Here is a 19,548-nt window from a genome sequence, read left to right as displayed (position 1 = left end):
GGGGTGACAACCTTCTCAGGAGGTCATTCCCCAGTAAACAAGGGGTGCCCTCTGGAGTCACAACTATGACTGGGTGTTTCAACTTGTGTCGCCCGATCTTAATGTCCAAGTCTGCAGTCCCCTCGACAGGAATTTCCTTCCCGTCAAAGTTCTGCAGTTGTCCAGGAAGAGAGGTGAGAGGAATTTGGTAATTCTCTCCGCTTCCTGCATTTAGTTCATCAAAGGCCCTTCTGGACAGAAGGGTAGCTTGAGATCCCGTGTCCACCAGCGCTGAAATTGTACCCTGCCCCTGTACTTGTACCGGGGCATAGTATCTTCCCTCCTTCTCCTCAAGGGGGCACAGATAATGCACATTTTTGGACAACTGGTTGGCTAACTTTCTGGTATTGGCCATCGCTAGCGAAGAGATTTGGGCAGAATTCTGTGGAGAGCCTTGGGAATCTGAAAGAAAAAGTTGGCAACTGGAGATCAGAGCCATTTTGGGTTCCCCTGGCTCCGGTTCTGGGCCGCCCCCTCCTTTTTGGAGGCAGTCAACAGGATGGGTTTGAACCAGGGGATTTTCTTGCTGTTGGTTCTGGGATGAGATGGTGGGCGGCGGTAGCTCAGTCTCCACATCTCCCCAGTCTGGATTTGCATCCCTAGGGACCCATTTTTCTTTGGGAGGAGTTCCCCCCTCTCTGAAGGAGAAGATCCTTTTCCCAGGATCCTCTGAGGATCCCTCTGCCTCAAATTGGAAGATCTGTACCTCCTCCTCAAACTGAGTCTGTTTGGGTCTTTTGTTTCTCCTACCCCCCCTCTGCTCCTTAGGAGGCAGACTTTCAGGGGCAAGAGATTTTGTTTCCGGTTCCTGGGTTTCCAGGGGCTGTTTACAAGTGAGGAAGGAAGCTTCTTCCAAGGCTTTACACCCCCCTTCCCTTTGTGCCTCCTCCCTGGGAACCGGTGAGTTATCGGGGTGCTGCCCCCGTCATTGTTCTGGGGCACCAGGTCCAGAGTTGGGTGCGTTCTGCGCCGGCATGCCGATCTGAGGGTTCTGCTGAGCCCTCAGTATTTGACCCAGATCCCGTGCCATATTTTGGACCTGGCGCTCTAACTGGGAAACCCGCTCAGGCTGATACAGGGCCCTGTTTTCTCCCCTGGGCTGATCCCGGGAAGGGTAGCTGTCCCTCCTCTGGTAATACCCCGGGTTGGGAAGATTTGGGTACCCCTCCACCCTTGGCCTCCCCTCTCCCGGATTAGGTTGTCTGGGCTCAGGGAATTGGGGAAAGAAGGATGGATGATTTTGGGGTTGAAAGTTGGGTGGATACCTGGGGAAAAAGTTTTGCCCAGGATTTGGAGAATTTCTGCCCTCCTGTGGAAAGTTTGGAGGGAAGTTCCCTGGGTTCGGTGCTCGGTTGGATCCCCCCCCTTGGGCTGGGGGAGTCCACACATAACCCAGGATGGGTCGATTTCCCTTGTAACGGGGACTTACATAATCAGGAGAGCGAGGGACCCCATTTGTGGGGCTGCCTCCCTGGCTCCCTGTCTGTGCCTGGCCCGATGGCCTTCTGGGCCTAGCATTATTGGTTACAGGTAGGTTTTTAGGCCCCCCCATCTCCAAATCTAAAACGGGGGTGACCTTTACCTCTGCCACCTTGGCAGCAGCAGGGGTGCTGTTGGCTTTGGGGTTTTTCTGGGCATTACTTTTGCTATCTACCGGTTTCTGCACCTCCGGGTAGCCTGTTTAATGACCCAGTCTAAAGATCTTTTCTCGTGAAAATCCCTCACGAGCTGGGTCATTATGTATTTGGGCAAGGCATGAAAAAATGTATTAATGAATTCTCTACTGTCTGTGCGCACCCTTCTGGTGGTCTGCGCAAAAGCACATTTCAGTTCTTGCAGAAATTCTTGTGGGGCCTGATCCTCCCCACATTGCAAATTGTAGGCTGCCTTGCGAGCCTCTTGAGGATTTCTGTGAACAGAAAAATGTTTCAAGATGGCCGCCTTATAGGTGGACCATCTTAAATGATTTTGGTCCTCCAGCCCCGCAAAGAAACTGGAGTATTCCGGGGAGAAGGTCCACTTTACATATTGAATACAGCTTTGGCTGTCCTTCAAATGAAAAGTCTCCATCATTTGCTCATAGAGCTCCAAGTGTTCCCAAACAGAATACTTGGCGTTCTTATGATAAGGCGTGATGACGCTCCTGATCGCCTTAATCTGCTTTAAGGGGTCCTTAAGAAAGGCCCTTTTTGCCTTATTGGCCTTTTTGGTTCGGGTAACCCTTGTCCATTCATCCTCTGACTCAGAGGCACTGCTCCCAGAGGTTCCTGTCTGTTCTTCCAGGTTTTCCCGGATTCTGCGAGCCTGGGAATGGCTGGCAGAATGTGGGGACCTGGTCTCCTGTTTCCTGTGGTGCTCAGAGGAGTCCTCAGATCCCTCCTTGCTGCCAGGATTTGCAGGGTACCCCCCCCACTGACCTAACTGGGCAGAGGTTTTCAGGATGCCCTTAAGGGGCCTACTCTCCTGGGGTTCCCCACTGAACTGAACTGTACTTGGGTGCCCATACCCGGATGCCCACCCCTCCATTCCTGAGTGGTACTGGCCTATGAGCCCCATACTTTTAGCTGGATAGTAATCTGCCATTCCTGTGGCCCTGTGCTCATGTGCGCCAGGGGACATGGGGGTGGCAGAGTCCAGGGACTGAGAGAGATACAGGCCTCTGGTACTAGGGCTCCTGAGGTTATGCTCAGGAGTTTCCCTTTCCCAGCGAACCTCATCTCTATCCGCCCCTGCTCCCTGTTGCAATGCAAGAGCCTGCATTTGTGCTTTCAGTTCCTCAGTCAAGGCTTACTAGACTCTATCAGTCTCTCCTGCATTGCTACCTGTTGTTGGAGCCTATCATTGTGTTGACAGAGGGCCTCATTTTCCCTCTGTGCTTCCTGGTTGGTCCTGGAGAACTGGGCCAGTCTTTGCTGCAGGAAGTTTACCTCCTGAGTCCCATCCCTACTGGCCTGCTCCTTTCTTGCCAGAGCATCTTCCACCCTTCTGGTGTGCTCTACCAAGTTCTGGTTTTCTTTTTGGAGGTCACCCAGCCCCTGGAGGGCCAGGTGATTTTCTTCAATTTCCTTTTTTAAGTGGCAGACTTCCTGACCTAAAGTGTCTCTTTCCTGACTGAGATCCTGCATCTGTGCTGCCAGGTCGTCCCTCTGTCGTTGAAAGGCACCAGCTTTTTGGCGCTCCTCATAAAACTCTGCCTGGGTATCCAGGTCTTTCAGAATCAGTTTATTGCTCTCCTCTTTCTCTCTATCTAGCTGGCTTTGCAGGGTGACTACCTGCTCCGCGCATGCCCTGTTGAAATTGATCTGTTGCTCCAACTTATTCTGTTTCTGCAGTAAGGAGTCCAAACTGTCTTGTTGCTCCTTCTGCAGGGCCAGAAATCTGGTATCCTGGTCTGTCTTTTCCTGTTGTTGGATGCCCATATCCTATTTTATTTTAATGATATATTGCCTACTATCATTTTCTGACTCCTGGCTCCTGAGCAGCCTCTGCTCAGAAGAGTCCAGCTCAGATTGGGCCTTCTGTAATGCCAGCAGTTGCCTACTCGCCAGATCTTGGCCTTCAGCACATTTGTCCTGCATGGCTCCCATATGTAAATATAAATATGCCGCTACCCTGGCAATCTTATTGTGTTCATCTTTGGCTTTAGGAGCCATATATAGTTCACTCAGGGCCACATGTAATGGACCCTGATCTCTCCATAGGTCTGACCCTGTTTCAGTGACCTGTCGCGTGATGGCCTGCAACCAGGCATCCTGGCCCTGTTCAGTCCATTCACCTCTCACAAATAGTTTATGTAAGAGGTGCTCTCTGGCTATTTTCATGTCTACTAAGGTCGTCATTCTAGAGATTGGTCTCTGTCCTGACTTACAGAAGTTTGTATTTTATTTTTGCAAAACAGACCTTTTCCTAAGAGCGTTCCTATGAGGAGTGCTTTACAGCGTAACACAGCGTGGTGATCCGACCGGATATGTGTATCTGGTCAGCTGGCACGCTGTATTAATCTGCACAAATGGTAGATCTAACCGAAACGTCCGGCACAAGCCCCCAATTTGTAAGAGGATTCAATTCAGCACTACAGCCAAGTCAACGCCTAGTCTAGAATACTGAGTGAAAACCCTTATTGATATATCTTTATGTCCAGTTCATGCGTTCTGGATGACTACCCCTATATAACACACCTCTCTTGGAATCCCCCTGACCCAACTGAGCCAAGAAGTAGTTCTGTTTTGCAAGTTAAAGGTTTATTTGATAACTTAAACAATATATATTATATCACGCTTTATAATAATTAATAATTGAATATCACACTTAATCTGATATGCTAAAGATTAACAACGGAGAATCTGGCACTAGCACACTTCTTTATAATCACTAAGGAGTTAACATGAAATGGATAAGATAGCACACTGGTAAATAGGGACAGAAGAATAATGTGGAAGAGAATGCTTTATAGGGTTCAAGGAAATGCAAGGTTGAATGAATGAAATGCAGTATAGAAAATACTCAATATGATTTCAACAAAACAATGTAATCACTTTTCTCTGGCAGGCCTCTCCCCCCCTTGATGCAATGCAAGGAAATGGAAGGAAAGCACACAGTTCTCAGAAATGCAATCAAATGTGATTCAGCTCACTCCAGCAAGCTTGGACTACAGAAGTTTAAAACACAGGCCCAAATGCTTTTAAATGTGCTGGCAATGTAGAAAAAAATATGCTAAAATGCTTTTAATTCCCTCTAGGAGGTTCAGGGTGAGTGAAATCAAGTTAATATTAGTCCAGGCTCACTTTAGCAAGGATCTAGGGTGTAACTAGCAGGTTAAACGATTTTTTGCAACGGAAGGCAAGCAGCAGCAGATTTTTACACGTGGAGAAATTTTGCAAATCACGGCAAATTCGCGAGTGCGTTTTCCGGCCACGGTTCTCAGCTTTCAGAGGAAAGTTATTGCAAGTCTCTAGCACAAATGGTCACGGAGATATGAGCGATTAAATAAAGGTCGTTTTTCAGATTTGAAATTTTAAAGTTCAAAAAGACAAGTGCAGTTTGCAACTAGAAAATGACAAGTGACAGCTTTACAAATGACAGGTGACAGTTAGGAGGCAGTTCTACTTAGATTAAAATAGCTTGGATTATATTATTTTAACTAAGAGATTGGTTCTGCACAGTTTTCTAGGTACTCACACTATATTCTTGAGTTAAATGGGCCTCGCCACGGATCTGGTCAGGTTTTAGACTGGACTCTGGTCTCTGCACTTCACAGTGATCTGGGTCAGCTCTCTCTGGTTCTGCTAACAGTGGTCTGTATCAGCTCTGCTCTGCTGGTCTGGTCTAGGTTTCTGGTTCTGGATATTTGATAGATTTGAAGTCTCTATGTCTGCTCTCTGAAGGTTGAGGAGGTAAAGTATGGATTTTCCAGCAGAGCGTCCCGCAGCAAATGGATTTGAAGGTCCCTATCTGTCCTGTCTGTCTGCTTTTATGTGGGTTTTTTTATGGGTGTGTGTGCAGCATCACTAGATCCTACCCCTCTCCACTTATCATTGGCCAAGCTTTCATTTCTCCCCTGATTGGGGGAGCTAAGTTGTGTCAGAGTGATGTCATTTTACAGCCTGCAGAAAGTCCACTCCTCCTGTCAACTTACACACAAATCTAGATTTGAACCAAATACATATTTGCAGAGGCACATATTGTTTTAAAATCATATGCACCCCTCACATATCACAGGAGGTATCCTCTGTTCAAACTCTGCTCTTCCTGGGAGCTTGCATTCAGAAATGGCAATATTTTGCACTTTTTAACTGGTTTGCAATACCTGACATTACCCCAAATGTACACACATGTGCGCAAGGAGTATGGACATTAGTTGATGAAGTGTCAGATTTTTCACATGCACACATTTTGAGTAATATCCTCTTTTCCGCTAAAACCCCCCTGAACATGCCACCGGTTCTAAAAACCTCTTAAAATGTGGGCAGAAAAATCACAAGAATTAGGGTATCATTTAAATAATTTTCACAAGTCCGTACTATGAGTTATTCATCTTTTTCTAAAACCATATTCTGGCTATAGAGGTGTGTCTTTTCAGGTCACATGGTACAGAAACCAGTCTTTCCAGTTTCTGCCAAGCTCAGAGACCCTGCCCCTCCCAGCTTCTGCCAAGAGGAAGCTGTTTTACGACATCTGCAATAAACCATCTGCCTGAGTCAGGACAGGGCTTTGTTCAGAGCTCCTGTATTCTGTGGGGGCTCCCCTTAATTCAATTATCAGAGAGATGGCATATCCTTAGTGTGGCCAGCAAAAGGCAGATAAGCCTGGGAACACAGCTGTGACTCAAGTTTCATCTCCTGTCGGGGGTAGTTGCCAGGCAGAATTCAGTTCCTTAAGCCAGGTTTCAGATAAAATGTCACTTTTTGTTACCCAGTTTAAGTCAAGACAATGTTTACATATGCAGCTAGAATTCTGATTCTAAGTTTAAAACTATGACATTTAAACAATTGCAACCTATGTGACACTGAAAGTAGGTCACTCATTTCTTTTAAACATTTAAATTTTTAGTGTCTTTCAGTCCAAATTTACTTAAACTGCTGAAATCCACAGCTCAGCCAGTCTTGTTATAAACCTTCAAGTCACTTCAGAATATAACTTTACATTGGATCCACCTCTTAAAATGTCTTTCTTTGGCATGTTTTGGGTTCATTTATTCAGTTTTACAAAAAGTAAAATCTGGTGTTGTTTTAAAACGCCGGCTTTCTGATAGTGGTGAGTACTGGTACTGCACCCCTTTTTGGGATTTAAGAAAATGAATTCCCAACAGTTATGGGTTTGCTTTTGGCAATCAGCATTGCCACTCCCAATGGTTTCAGACTACTGTGTGGGTAGTCCAATGGTGGTTTTAGGCAGTGTCCTTCTGTGCCCATAACATCGGCAAAAATAAGTGGCAGCCTATTCTTCATGCATTTCCCTGTGCATTTTCTGGGAAGCTCTGGCCATCATGATGTTTTCCATGTCAGTACTGCACAGTTTTGAGGTATGGCTTGGATGCGTGGATAAAAACATCCCACAGCATAACCCTGTAATCACTAAGTATGGTAATATACACTTGTTGATATGTACTGCTCTGCCCATAACTGCCCGTGTTATGTCTGCTCTGTCCTCCCATTGTCCTCCCATTCCCAAGGATGGATCGTAGCGAACTCACAAACAATATGTTAAGAAATTGCGCATTGCATTGTATCACGTTGCTTTAATGCATTTCATGACCACCATGTCGGCACCTTGTTGTCACTGATATTTAGTACGCAACACGTGCGCGAGCCTATTACTTTGCGCCCATTGTGCTTATCTGTATCAATGTTATCTCCCTGAATTGCCTGCATGTTTATACACCTTAACCTTAACTCAATAGTGAATAGTGTTGCAACTGCTCTACCTCTCTGCATAGTGCATTTCAGCCTTACTGGGATTATTGAATCTAGATGGCCCCTGCTGCTATAATCGTTCTTGTCTGTTTGTACATTGCATTTTAGCCCTCATTGTGATTTTTAAATCTAGATGGACCCTGCTGCTATTAGCGTTCATGCCTCTTGCACAGTGCACTTTAGCCTATACTGGGATTTTTTAACCTAGATGGACCCTTCCACTATAATTGTTCCTGTCTGTTGGTATATTGCATTATAGCCAAACCGTGCCTCTTAAACCTATGTGTCCATTTGCTGCTATAATCACCTCTGCGAGTTCATGCCAGCTATGCCTTTATCATGCCTAGCTTACCACACCCACGCATTCTACTTAGCCTATGTATGCTAATATGTGCTATCTCTTTGCCTGCCTCATAGCAATATGTCTACTGTGCCGCACGCTGTTCGCCCACTTTAAAATATAGGCACTAGCCCCTACTTTGAGTTTACTCCTGACATATAGTACCTGTAGCTATAGATACACTATACTATCTGCCATAGCTGCCTCGACCATTTAACACTGTGTCCTACTCTAACAAGCCAGCCCATGCTCATCATCCAGTCCCGGCAACACTAACGTACCTTCTGATTGCACCTTACTTGCGTCATCACCTGACACAGTTGTCTCCTGCCACATTGGAATTATCTTGCCACATTGGAATTATCAGAACACCGTGGAAATGCTGCCCCTCCCTTTGGCAAGTACTCTCACATTCATTCTATGGTCTCTAGCTAAGGCATACTGTGCAACGGCCACCTGCACTATCTGCATTCCTTGCACCATCTCTTGTGTATACTCCACTATAATGCACCATAGCACATCTCCACCACCCAACTCCGTCACATACACACATTCTTCCAACCCTTACCTCAATGAACCCGCCCTGTGGCTCAAACATTTCGAACCAAACCCACACCGAACCAACCGTGCACACTTGCACTTGAAATGCTAGACTCAGATCCAGACTGCCTCGCATTCCTTGCGCCCAACGCCAACACACTAACACCTCCCGTGCCACTACACAGACCTCACCCAAACCATCCACGACCGTACCGAAAGAATTGAAAGGAGCTCTTATCAATGCCAGATCCCTTACCGCTCATGCCCTCGATATCCCTGACCTCATTACTACCCAGAACCTCAATTTCATTGCTATTACAGAAACATGGCTACACGCTGCTTCTGGCCCACTCACGTCTCTCGCTATTCCTGATGGATACTCTATCCTTAGAAATGACCGCCTATCTAACTTGTCCAAAGGTGGCGGTGTTGCCTTCATACATAGGGATAACATCAACATGAGACCGATCCCCAACATTCATTGCAGCTCAGCAGAATCACTATCAGTGAAACTTTCACTCTCACCTACCAATACAGTGTCACTACACCTCATTTACAGACCAACCACTCCCCTCTCCTCCTTTGCAGAAGATATTATGTCTATCCTATCCAACAATACTAAGCCTAATTCACAAGTGTTGCTGCTAGGGGACCTGAATCTTGGACTGTCTGACCCCAAGGATCTCACGGCCACAGAAGTTGCAAGCATTGTGTCAAACCTAGGCTGCCAACAACGCAACCTCGAACCTACACATAACAAAGGCAGAACGCTTGCCTGGATCGTAGACTTAAATTGTAATACTACAATAAATTCCAACTCAGCCTGTGTTTGGTCCGACCATCACGTCATTATCTTCCAACTACCAACCACCATTCCTAGCACCAAACCTACAATAGCCCCCTATATTCCCACCAGGAATAAAAAGGACATCACCAGGGACAAGCTAGTCCCGCTTATCCTACCCATTCTGAACAACTGTGCCACATCTCATAATGACCCTACGGTCCTGGTGGACACTTTCAACTGAACACTGCTCAAAGCTATTGACACTATAGCCCCGCTTAAACTCGGAAAACTAAACAACAAGCTCACCTGAATTTGTGGTTCACGCCACATCCTAGAGCTCTGCGTAAAGAAAAACGCAAGGCGGAATCACTCTGGAAAAGTCTCCCTTGTGCTTCTAACAAAGACAACCTCTTCATTGCATCCCTTAACTACAAGGAAGCGATTATACAGGCAAAAAAAGAAACTTATAACCTGCGCATCTCGCAAGCTGAATCCAACACGAAGGAGCTTTTCAAAATTCTCAAAGAATTAGAATCCCCTTCGCCCATACCAGATACTTGTAACAAAGACAGCTCTTGGTGCAATAGCATCCAAAATGCTCTCCTCTCCAAAATAACCACCCTACAAGCCAAAATCAATGCCAAACAAAACTCTCTCCTCTCCAAACCTCTTGACCCTAAAACATCTACCACTTTCACCCAGCCACCATTTAGCTTCCTTCCTCTTACTATCGCTGAGGTTGAAAAAACTATCAGCAACCTTAAACCCTCCAACTGCCAAGGGGACTCCTGCCCGGCCCCTATCATTAAGGAATGTGCTCATGACCTTGCTCCTTTCATTACCACCTTCATCAATTCCTCATTTCACTCCGGAATTGTTCCCAACAACCTGAAGGACGCCTGGGTCATCCCTCTGCTGAAAAAGCCTACACTTCGTCCATATCTACTAATTTTGGACCAATCACCACGGTCCCGTTCCTCCTAAAAATCTTAGATAGAGTGGCCTACCTCCAGATACAGAAGTATTTGGAGACTAATAACTTACTTGGCACAAGACAATCTGGCTTCAGACCTAGCCATGGGACAGAAACAGCTTTATTAGATCTGAAAACTCAAATAGAGAACTTAAAAGATAATGGCAAACTAGCCCTACTACTACTCTTGGACCTCTCTGCGGCCTTCGATATCAAATCCTATGCCAACACTTGAAATCTGCGGCCCACTTTTCGGAAAATGCCACTAACTGGATCAGATCCTTCCTGGACAATAGACTCATGAGAGTATTCTCACCCACTGCATCTGCTGACCCATCTCCGGTCCCATGCGGAGTTCCTCAAGGATTGTGCGTATCTCCTACGCTCTACAATGTTTTCACCAAACCTTTGTTCGATGTGCTTGACTATCTGGGTGTTACCTACACCAACTATGCGGATGACACCCAGATACTCATCCCCATCACTGGTGACTAAATCGCAGACGCCAAAGCTTTGAACGACGTATACCAAGTCGTCCAAGCATCACAAGCTCTGTCTCAATGATGACAAGACAGAGCTCCTCATCCTTGGCACCCAACAAAGACTTAGCAAGCTTGACCCATCCTTCAGCACCTTCAACATTGATGGTAACTCCATCCAAGTGGCTAGAGACCAAAACTTTAGGTATCTACCTTGATTCCACACTGACCCTTAACTGACAAACCAATGCAGTTGCCGCTGCCTCAACCTACACTTGTAAGTTGATTACAGCCTGCTGCCCATTCCTCTCTACCCAGAACTGCATTACTCTCGCCAGGACATTGGTTATGTCAAAACTTGATTACTGCAACGCACTTATCAAGGCACTAACCAACGCAACCTCAACAAACTACAGATCGTCCAAAACAATGCTATCAGAGCAGCCCTCTCTATTCCTAGGTCGGCGCACATCTCCAACACTAGGAAAAGCTTACATTGGCTCTCTGTTGCCCAAAGAATTTCGCTCAAATCACTGACTCTTACTCACAAATGTGTCAACAACCAGGCCCCTACCTACTTAACTTCCTGCTTCTCTCAATACATTCCCTCACGGACTCTAATATCTGCCCAAGCACAATCACTTAATATACCGAAATATAACCTGCAGACTGCCGGAGGCGTCAGCTTCCTAGTCCGCACGTCCAAACTCTGGACCTCCTTGCCACTATCCATCAGAACCTTCCCTTCCGCCACGCTTTTCAAACACAAAACCAAGCTTTGGCTATCCTCTACACCTCACTTACTACCAGTCTAAGCCACCTGTTCCACTACTCCCGTACTACTGGCACTTTTTGCTTGAGAATTTAAAATGTTTTGCCTATACCTGCATCCATGCCACTTTTGTACTGTTGCGCCTTAAGATATGCACCTGTGAATTTAATCTTTGCCTGTAACTGCATAATTTTTTTGTACCTGTGCCTTAAGATATGCGCCTGGTTGCCCTCGGGCCTAGCGCGCTATACAACTAAATACAATAAAATAAATAAATAAATAATATAAATACCGTAAATTACGGCACCGTTATTAGCTCTGAAGTCCCTTTGCGGATCCCGTCCATAACACCTAGTAAAAGCAGGCATTAAGGACGGGGCCGCAAAGGGACCTCGTAGTAGGGCGCAAAGGGTTTACCGGCACCGATGTCCTTAACGGTGTCCGGTATCCCTTTGCGCCCTACTCGGAATGGTGTCTAAAGGAATCCTTGGTCTTGCTTTATACTTTTAAAGTTTGCAAAGGTATCAGTCTCATTTACATTTGGTTGATTCCACAAAGTGAATTCTCAGTCATATTTCCATTTTGTTTTGTATACAATATTTGAAAGGGACATATTTTCACTCTGCCTCATGTTTGGTTGTATACATGCAGAATTAGATATGCAGGCTTTTCTTAAAAGGAAGTGTTCTAATATTGTTTTCTCAATGCTGTTCGGGCAATTCTGCGCCTCCATAGTGCCTACTTTCATTCAGCCTAGATGCAAACTGGCTCGTTTTTGAGGGACTTCTTTTGACGCCCAGGCACCCTTACAGTGGATTCTTCTTCCTGCTCCCATATGCCTGGTTACCCACCTGCCTTCCTTCAAAAAGGCAATAAAAGCCTATCTGTTTAATCTTAATCTGGGCTAATCTGTGTTAAATCCTCTGGTTGCCCCCTTGACTCCTCCTGATCTTCTTGCTCTTTACCTTGTTGGTGTCCGTCTTGTCTTGTCTTTTTGTGCGCTCTGAGGCCCATGGTAGTGTGGTGATTTATAAAAAATGAAAATAAATAAATACATACATAAAATCATTTTGCCAAAGTGTGGTGTGTTGTCAAAGAATTGTAGCAATTGCATGTCATTAATTTTCCCTTTATTCTTTGTATTTTATAACTGCATTAAAAAAGCCTTACCTGGCTAAATATTATACTGGTGAAAACAATATGCAGGTAGCCATCTTTTACGCCCCTCTCTTCAATACCTACGTGAAATCCAATCCTCCTTTGGGATCAGTAAACCCTGGGAAGCAGAGCCACGAAGGTCAGTGTTTTGTGCTATCTGCAGAAGTGTTTGCTCTTATAAGGATCTTTTTGTTTTCCACTACTGGGGTATTTTGATTCAGTTTAGCGTGAACACTGATTTCCTTTGCATTTTTTAATGCTTTAAAACAGCAAGGATTGTGATGTTAGATTCATGAGAGGACAAAGGCAGTGGATATGGCAAGGGACACAAGCAGAATATCACACAATGAATAGTTTTGTGTCAAACAGGAACCAAGGTACACGTACACTAAAACCCAGGATATGCAAGTAAAGCATGATAATAATGAAAATATAAGAAAATGGTTGTTGGGTAAGCACTTTTTAAACAAATTTAAATGCTCCTAATTATTACAAATAATGTCGACAATTGCTGTTACAGGTGCTACACCTGCAAAAAGGACAAGCAAAGACAGGATGTGTGACATAACACCTTTGATGGTATTGTATAAGGTAACTTAAAGACAATACTCAGACAGATGAGAAACAATACCTGGAATGTCAGTGAAGCCCACGAACCCTGATGATCAAACAGGGACCCAGAAAGGCTCAAACAGCATTGGGAGAATAACTTAATACATGAGACTGTTGACAAGGGACAATTAGGAATAGTGTTTACACAATAGTGAGGAAAACATAGGCATTCACACAGGAGCTGGATACAACAGTACACAACACCTAACAATCAATAGGGAACATAGAGAGAAGTGCAAGGGAAAACCAGACTCCAAGTGAAAGTAAAGGAACCACAGCTGAGAAAACGGAATCACAAGGGAAAAACCTACCCTCTCCCCACCCTAGGAAAAAAAATGGTATAACATGGGAAATTCCTCATTGATGGGGTGTCTAAATGAGCATGTTACACTGCAGAACAGGACACACTAAAAGGAATAAAAAACACAGAACATCTGGGCTGCACAGGAAAAGGAAAGCACTGGAAAGTGCTGACTGCAAAACAGAGGGAGGCAGAAAGGGAATCCAGGAATCAGAAAATACTAATAAGCACACTAAATTCGAACAAGATAATGATAAATTGGGAACTAAACATTTGACCGGGCAAAATCAGAAACACTGCAACAGTACAACAGTAACAAGCACCGGACTGAAGCAAACTGAGGATTTTAAAGTTGGATAACAAACACATGCCTCAGGTGCTCCTTATCCTCTACCCAACCTTGCCCTGCAAAGGTGGAAATGAATCAGTGGGCCAGGCATTCTGGGAAGCATATTCTTTTGATTAAAGCAGCATACTGGCTGCTAAAAGTCTGCAATGGATCCAGAATGAAAGGTGACATGGAAAATATGGATTTAGAGCACTCAAATCTCCACAACATTGTCTGATAAGGTTCCAAAGGAAAGTCCAATAGGGAAAAAACAATCAGGCCCTCAACTGGGGGGAATGCAACACAGGGAGCACATTGTGATAGTTGTAGTGGGATTTATTCCTTCTTGGATGAGCCTTTTAAAAATAAATTGTTATGCAAGTAGCCATCTTTCACACCCCTCTCCCACAATCCGTTTGTCAAATCTAGGCTTTCTAAAGACCCAGGAAGTCGTCTGACTCATCCTCAATTCCCATGGCTATAGTTAGCCTAGGGCAGCCTTTCTTAGGCAGCTGATGAAGGGCATCCACTAAGCAGCCTCCCATTTGCCAGTTCACCTGGTTCCCCAGCCCTACAACAATGTCTTGTCCAGATTTCTGCTACAAAGAGTTATAGGACGATGCCCATTTACACCTGGCTTGTGCTACCCTTATCCAGGAACCAGCTGTCCCAAGTGTTTAACTTGTGTCCGTATTTATATTGTCCAAACTCTAGGTTTGTAGGGAAACCTATTGCAAAGGGAAAGAATGCACATTAAAATTCCACATTTAAAAATAAATATATGAATTGCATTCTGCACAAAGCATTTGAAAGAAACACATGCAAGAAAATGGTGTGATTCAACAATAGTGTGCATTTTTACAGTAAATGTCAGGGGCCAATATGATTCTTTTCAGTTACATAGAAGTATACAGGAAACTGTATTAAATGGAGAAAACTCAATATGGGATGAAAAAGCACAGCATTTTATAGAAAAGTGAAAATAGAGTTGAGGCCTACATTATTTTTGCTTTCTTCTTTACAGGACGGAAAATCAGCCTTATGTATGAAACCTACTAAGTCTTGAAGTGTAAATTGTTATGGACAAGAGTGTGATTGGAAAATGAGCCCCTGTTCAACAAACAACATAGAAATGTGGTAAAGAAAGTGACTTCATATGTTACATTTGTACATGAAACAAGCAACATTGGCTAAAAAACAAAATTGCATTTTCTCTGCCCAAAGTGACAGTGTTGAAGAGGGGTTTTCCTAAAAGAAGTGAAACCAAAGCCTAGTGGTTCAGATATAAACTTTATGCGAGCATTGAGGCGCTGTTACAGGAATAGTTTTTTTTTAGTTGCGTAATTGTTTTTTTTTTTTGTCTTAGTTGCGTATTTATAACGCGCTTAAACACCCAGAGGTTGCTAAGCGCGGACCCAGGGATCGAACCTGTGTTGCTTCGTGTCGTCTTGCTTCCAAGGCGTGCACATTGCTGCTGAGCTACCCCACCGGGTCAATATGTTTTGAAACTGGGCCCAGGTTATCAGGAGCTGTCAACAAGCAACATGCCATTAGGAGATGACGTTCAGGCTTGCAGACACAGACAATCATCGATCACTTAGAAGGCTGGTAACTGTGTTAACATCTGGACTTGAGCAGACTAATTTCAAATAACCTTCTGGCAATACTGCAATGATGACCAGACCTCATCAGTTGAATGCACAATTACATTTTAATGGTATTTGTTTAATAGTGCAAATGATACTAAAGTATACATTTTTGCACCGAAATTTCACAAACCAGTGATTCATACATATTAGCTTCCTTGCTGGCTAGGCAAGCATTCTGAGATGGAAATGGAATATCTGAGTGAAAGTTTCAGTAAATAAAGGCAAGAATCTGTCACATAAAGATCATGTCAAGATGAGACTAGGATGATTTGATTCACCTGAGTGAAACAAATTGGACAAACTAATTATTAACCTAATCACACGTGTGGGACATAATGTTTTAGAAAATAACAATTGTTTAATGTAGAATATTTCAGTTGACATTACATCAAATGGGGTGGAAACTGGCTTTGGAATGTTACTCCCATTAGACTGCCTTCTTTATTAATATGCCCAATGAGTACAAAGAGGATGGTTTAGTGTGGTGTCACTATTGGAACACTGTCCAAACACATAGTCTAATCATTAAAATAGTGAAATGATACAGACCTCTACATGGAGTGTTCTTTCCTATAAAAGCCCACACCCAATATTTCTACAGTCGATGAATGACTGTATGAAAGAAAGGATAGAGAGGAGTGTTGACAACAACAGAAAGGATAAAAGTCTACTATCCTTTGGACCCATTTCGGATTGGTGGCATGCTACTACCAGAGAAGGTTATATGGAGGTTAACCCCATGCCTACCTCAGTGGAAAAGGAAGCAGAGAGGCCCAATGGAAAAGTAGAGTATAAAGGCTGAAGATGGAAGCTGACATATCTTGTTGGCTTATGCCCGCCTGTTACTAGAGAATGATAATTGAACCAGTTGATGAGAGGTCACTCACCAGTCGGTGAGACAGACAAAAATAATTCTGATGTGAGTATAATGCCAAGGTGCAATATATTTCTGAGTGGAGGTATACTTTAAAGGGGAACAAATTAAACCCTGGCCCTTTTTTAAATACTGAGGGGGGGAAAATAGATTGACTGTACATCCTCAGAAATTAGTAGATATTTCTTAAGAGTAAGTGCTTCTAGAAAGTTTGGATTTAAAACAAATAGAAACAAATGTTGTGTATATTGAGAAATCTACTGGCCAAGCACAGAATGGCAGCCAAATAATCTTACTTTACACATGCGTAGGAAAATAAAGTAACTGAAGTCATTCCTTGGTTTATCACTGAGAAGACTCCTGTATTGGCTCTGGACCACTCAAGAAGAAGGGAAAGGGTTTTTATCTGCAATCCATTTTTCCCACTTTAACTTGCCCATGGCAAAATTACAAATATACACTTTTTAAACATGAATGCAAAAGAAACACTATGGAAGGGAATCTAGCAAACATACACATTAAATGGACATTGCAATTTCCATGCAGGAATGTCAAGTAGCTTGTCTCTAAACTGTGATTTCTAATGTTGTGTTTGAAACACTGACATAAGCATTGAACACAGACAGTGTTTATTTTGAATACATGAAAGGTGGAGTGATTTAGGCAGGGATGTTCTGATTTTATTTTGTTTCCTATAGAATGAAAGTTTGTCCATGATCCCTCATTCACTTTCAATCCATGGTGTATGTGTGCTCAGCGTAATTCAAATATACATACAGTGACTTGAGTGCTTTTAAAAAATCTGCATCCAAGTTACATGCAGTTTGAACAATTGAATTGACTAGTGTATTGATCATTCATCATTGTAGTAGCCATTGATATCAGGATTTCATTGAGAATGATAAATATGTACAATGTATTTTTAATTTAAATTAGTTTGTTTATTTCACTTTTTAATACATAGACTTGTGTGTTTCTTGTCCCAAAAGGGGAGGGAGTCTATAGGGAATTGACATTTTTTAAACTGGTGTGTCCCAGGTTCAAAAACAGAACTCTATTCAGTAGATAGAAACCCTGCATGCCTGATTTGGGGTTGGTGGAAAAATGCACCCACACTAGATGTATCCCGGTTAGATCTTCCTACAGGTCTCTCTTAAACAGTTTTTCATGCCCTATACTGTTGCCTCACATCTAGTTACCCTGCCAAAGCATATTTATCGGTTCTTTATCGTGCTCTAATACATTGTCTCCATCTCGGTATCCCTGCGAAATTGCATTGCATTATCTCTAAACAGTGTACAGATATGTGTATCACAGCTAGCTAGTATGTGGTAGTGCATTATGATGTTTTATACTGTGTATCCAGTGTACCTCAAACCTAGGTATCCCTAAGGTAGCACATTGAAATAGTCCATATTGTAGTCTGTGAAATAATAACTAGTCATCCCTTTAAAAATCCACCACTGATCTATATAGTGCTCAATGATTTTAACATCCAGGTATCCCTAATAAGCAGCATTCATTATTTTACATTGCTTTTTTTCTAAATTGCACTCTGTTATGTTCACATAGAAAGATCCCTAAAATACCACATTACATTCCTGTTTTATTGTGCTCTGTTGAGATTCACATCTAGGCGGCTCTTGGAGGGTGCATTAAATTGAATGGAACTGAATAGCGTCAGTTTGTATACTATCGTGATTTCAAAGTTTTGTGTCCTTGTGAAAGTGTACTGCCACTGTTTGTGCTTCACGCTGTTAACATCAAAGTATCCCCTAGCAAAAACACAATAATTGTTACACTTTTAATTAACACTAAAATAGTGTGCTGCATAATCCATAATGTGCTCTGCTGGGTTTACATAGAGGTTTCTCCCAAAGTAATCATTGTATTGTTGTATACTGTACCATTTTGTGTTTCACATCTACGTGCCCATAGTTATGGGGCTTTGAGTTGTTGCACGCTCTTAATCACAATGCTTCCAAAGTTATTGCTTCTATGAAAGTACATTGCTACACTACATGCATTGTTTTGCCTGCACCTTTACACACCTCACAAAAAGCCCTGGATAGTTTTACATAATGCCTTACATTTAATTATCACTGCATTGCATCTAAGTCGTGCTCTACTGATTTTAGATATAGGCAACCCTGTCGGGTGCATTGCACAACTTTGATTTGTGATCTGTTGAGCTCACACCCAGGTACCTCTGGAGTGGTGTACTGAATTGTTTCATCTTGTTCACTATTGGGTTTTGCATATGGCCATTGCAATGGAGGTACGTTACTATCTTGTCTTTTCCAGGTATGTTCACATTTAGGCATTCCTACCTGTTTCCCTCGCTCTCTTACATCTAACTATCTCTGAGTAATCGTGCTGCATCATTTCTGGATTGTGACTTGTTCTGTGAACATATAGACACTCGGGGTAGCATATTGAATTGGTTCATAGATATGCTACTGTGTATCATATCTAGGGGTCCCTATAAAGGTGCTCTGCCACATTTCGAACCCACAAAGGTATCACCAACTAATGTTTTGCACTATTTTACACAAAGTTCCACTAAGAAAGCACGCTGCATTGTCTCTAAATTGTAACGTGCCACGTTTACATATTGCCATCCCCAAAAAGCAAATGACATGGCTATATGTTATTCCCTGTTGTGTTTTAAATCTGTGTGTTTCTGAGATGGCACGTTCATGTTGTTCATTTTATATAGTGTTTTGTTTCTAATCTAGGTGTCAAGAGGATGGCACATTTAATTGTTAGACTTTCATGTATTAGTGTCGCTGTGAAATGGCATTGCTTTGTACTCACATCTTGACATCCCGCATTAACCTATGAACAAAGAACAGTATAGGAAATGTAATATCTGGGTGCCTCTGTGAAGGTACGTTGACACATTTTACGCTCCATGTTGCTTGCACATTGGCATCCCTAATTAAAGCCTTACATTGTCTTAAATACTGTCTCACATCAAACCATTCCTTTGAAAGGGTATCACGCTGTCTCTAAATTGTGCTATGTGCACTTACAAATAGACATCACTAAACAAGTCAGATTGCATTGCTGTCTACTTCACCCCCGGTATCTCTGCGAAGGCTATATTATTTGTTCGTTTTGTATACTGCTTTTTTTTTTATATCTGTCTGTTTTGTTTATATATTGTTGTGTTTATTTCTGCGTTTTGATGTGACAGCATATTGCATTATACTTTCCGTAGGTCCTTTAGAGGGAACCTTGAGTTGTTCCATTGTGTACACCAATGTGTCTTGTAACTGGGT

Source organism: Ambystoma mexicanum, chromosome 1q (assembly GCF_040938575.1).
Source record: "Ambystoma mexicanum isolate Mex_15411 chromosome 1q, UKY_AmexF1_1, whole genome shotgun sequence".
Lineage (NCBI taxonomy): Eukaryota > Metazoa > Chordata > Amphibia > Caudata > Ambystomatidae > Ambystoma > Ambystoma mexicanum.
This window is presented reverse-complemented; position numbering follows the sequence as displayed.